The sequence below is a fragment of the Phaseolus vulgaris genome, chromosome 6, assembly GCF_051622355.1.
Source record: "Phaseolus vulgaris cultivar YP4 chromosome 6, ASM5162235v1, whole genome shotgun sequence".
In the NCBI taxonomy this organism is placed as follows: Eukaryota; Viridiplantae; Streptophyta; class Magnoliopsida; order Fabales; family Fabaceae; genus Phaseolus; species Phaseolus vulgaris.
Genome location: NC_143503.1, coordinates 23,808,753 through 23,812,554, shown reverse-complemented (window position 1 = coordinate 23,812,554; position 3,802 = coordinate 23,808,753). Strand labels below are relative to the sequence as shown.

Genomic DNA, 3,802 nt, shown 5'->3' with positions numbered 1-3,802 from the left:
TGATTACTATGTAATGATTTTTTTGTAGTGCATGAAATGGACTAACCAATTACTATAACGATGGATTAACGTGAGTGGTGGTGACAACAATCATAAATGTGATAGTGATGAGACTTATTATCGAAATCATCATAACTCCATTTAGAAACGTTAGTAGCGGTAAACCCTGCCCCTGAAAGTTATAGTGTTGTTTTGAGCGTTCATATTCCACTAAAGGCTGGGAAACGTGGCTTGAATTACAATTAAGAATCGTTCAACGTATGGACAATCTATCTAATTTTGCTTGTGAAAATCTTTTACCATTTTAATTAAGAAAAGGAACAAGAAACATAAAAGAAAGTGAGAATAAATATTATTTAAATAAATTTCAAAGCTGAGTTTGTTAGAAGAAGTCTTGACTTCATCAATTATCAAGAGTGTGTTAAACAAACATGTCAAATATAACCTCGTCTACCCTTTAAGGTTCATGAGATAAGCAAGTCATACAAAGTCTTAAGCTCATTTGTCCATCAAAATTCGTGAAAGAAGTGCATTAGACAAAGTCTCAAATTTGTCTATCCTTTAGAGTTCGTCAAATGAAACCTTGAGTTTGTGTGTCTTTTATAGTTTGTGAAACAAACTTCAAATAAAACCTCAACTTCATTTATCCTTTAAAGTTCCTCGAAAGAAGCGTTAGATGAAACTTTTACTTCATTTGTCTTATAAAGTTCGTTAAGCGAAGTTTTGATTCGTTTGTCCTTCAAGTTTCATCAAACAAATGTCAAACGAAAGTTTTGATTCATCTATCCTTTACATTTCACAAGATGAAGCATGTAAGACAAAAATCTTTAATTTGTCTACTCATTAAAGTTCGCCTTACATGTGTTATTGATGTTAATTAAAATCAAAACATAAAATAAAATATTTAAATCATGTTATATTAATGTGATTTAATATATATATATATATATATATTATTTTATAAGTTTGGGATCTTACAATATGATATTATATTATGTTACCAAGTACGTACCAACATATTTAAGTTATCATTCTTTTGTAATGAATCTAAAACTATTTTTTTTTTCACAAAATTTAATTAACTTAAATTTACATAAATATTTTATATTTCATTATTCAAATATTTATTAAAAAAAAAATTTGTAAATTTATATTTTATATATTTTTTTAAAAATTCTAAATTTACTTACAACCGATAAACTTCAAAATTTTATTTTATTATTGATCAAAGTCCATACAAAGTCTATATTGAGCCTGCTCCCAAGGATCCAATCGTTAGATTCACCGAAGGTCTCCTCTGGTTTCCCTAATAGGTTGCACAGTACATCGATGACCGTCTTCTTCCCCTTCCCCTTGGTATCCTCATCCAAGGGTATGTAGGCCATTTCTTTGCACGGATGGAATAAATTGTACTTAGCACTCTTCATGAATATGTTCTACAATGCACCCACTTATACATAGGGTGGCAAAACACGCCGGGTGGGCTGACGTTTTCAATCCGCTAACCCGCATTAGTTCGTCCCGTACAACCCGTGGCTTGCGCGGGCCACAGCATGGCGGGGCTGGCCCGCTAGTCTGCCAAAAAAAAATTAAAAATTAATTGACTTGACAGCAATGGTCCAGTAGAGGAGTGACAATTTTAGGTGAAAGAAAATTAGGTTTTCACTCAAATCACAACTTAGTTACGTTGTTCGAAAAAATGCACACAACACACGAGGCACTCTACTTTGCAGTGTCGCCGCTCGCTCCGCTTGCGACTCCGCGTGACTTCTCCTGTAATTGTTGTGCGCTAAAAAAAAAAAACGGGTCGGCCCGCAAGCACGTGGACCAACCCGCATACGGGATGGGTCATGAAAACTAGCCTGCATTTTGTATGCAGGACGGACAAATCCGACCCACATTTTTGCGGATTTAAGCGGGAGAGGCCTATGCGGCCCACTTTGCCACCTCTACTTATACAACAGCTAGCAGTGGAGTCATGACGTAGAACAAACAAAAGCTTGTTTGGACAACACATTAGCTAACTTAGTTTACAACAACATGAAGCCAATGGCCATGGGAAGGTTCACCCAAGTTTTGAGAAACGGTATAATCTCAGCACTGCTTCCTTTGGTTGTCACAACCAACACATCCTTTGTGTCTCTCAAGATGGTGTAGTTTAAGAGGATACAAAAGAACATCAACCCCTGAAGCACAATCTTCTTCAAGGTGGAAACTTCAACACCCAAAAACTTCGGCTTCTCAGTTTCTGGTTCCCCAAAGGAGGCTGCAGCTGCTGAAGACTCAACCCTGCACAAGAATAAATTTTGACTTTTGTCCCTTTGGACAAAGACATTGTGTTTTTCTGAGAATTTTTGGAACCCACTGAAGGAAAGAGAAGAGGCAGCAAGGACTTTTGGCTTTGGTGAGAAAAGCTTGTGCCTTAAACTCTGGGAGGGGTGTAAAAGCGAGACCTTGTTAATAGGGTTTGTGGGGGAGAGAGAGAAGACCTCTGGTTTGAAGAACAACATCCATGACTCTTTTTTCAATTCTATTGGCGAGTTGAAGAAAAAGGATACAGAAAGTTGGCTAAATAACATATTTGCATTCACTTCCTATGAATTATATGTACTAGGAAATGTCTCGCTAAATGCTAAATAACAAATTTGCATTCACTTGTATATATTATAAAATGTTTTTTTTATTGAAAGCATAAGTAGGGTTTTGTATTGAAAGCATAAACAGGGTTTAACACTGAGTTTTTTCTTTTGGTATCCTACGTGGCCAGCTTCTGCTATCAATTGTAAGTCCATTGACATCATCAAAAGCACTCTTATGGGAAGCTTTTTTTGTACTACAGGATTCTTTTGTAAAAATTATCCTATTCAATATGTTCCTACCCAATATTGCTCCATGAACGATCATGACTATGAGTTAACAGAGTTATGTTGAAAATTTTGTTTTTTTAACAGCAAATAAATTTAAGTGCACGTGAAATTTTATTATTCTGTTTTAATTGTTGATTTAATATTTGTGAAATTTTATTATTCTGTTTTAATTGTTGATTTAATATTTGTAGGTAACTGTTCATAAAGAGTCAGACAAGTATTATAAATGTAAATGTAATTGTTGGCAAACATAATAAAATATATTCCTCTGATTTATTAAAAAAAAAAGCAACAATTGGTATCAGAGCTATCTTCTTGATGGATCTTTTACAGTTGTATCTCCTATGTTATTCACAAGGATATGGGATTACCTCAAGGCCGAATATGAAGGTGATGAGAGAATTCGTGGAATGCAAGTGTTGAATCTAATCAGGGAGTTTGAACTGCAGAGAATGAAGGAGTCAGAATCCATAAAATAGTACTCTCTGATAGACTTCTAAGCATTGTCAACAAAGTGAGATTGCTTGGATCTGTGTTAAAAGATTCAATAATTGTGGAAAAAAACTGTTTGTAACGGTTCCAGAGAGGTTTGAAGCCACCATAACAACCCTAGAGAACAAATGACCTATCAAAAATTTCTCTTGCAGAGCTCTTAAATGTTTTACAAAGCACAAGAACAAAGAAGAGCCATGAGACAAGATGGAGCAATAGAAGGAGCCTTAATAGCCAATCATGAAGGTGGCTGGAGAAATAAAGGTAGTCAGATCAAGCAGAACCAGCAAGAAAATGGAGAAGTTGTTGCACACAATAACAACCAAAAGGAGAAATTACCCTCCTTGTAAGCATTGCAACAAGTTGTTTTAAGTGTTGGAGAAGACCTAAGTGCAATCAACTGGGGCATGAATCAATCATTTGTAGAAACCAAAATGAGCAAC

General features: G+C 35.2%; 1 pseudogene; it reads right to left on the bottom strand.

Annotated features, from left to right (window-relative positions):
- Nucleotides 1–1,976: 1,976 nt before the first annotated feature.
- LOC137832950 (ADP,ATP carrier protein 1, chloroplastic pseudogene) lies at nucleotides 1,977–2,514 on the bottom strand (annotated as a pseudogene).
- Between the last annotated feature and the right edge of the window lie 1,288 nt (nucleotides 2,515–3,802).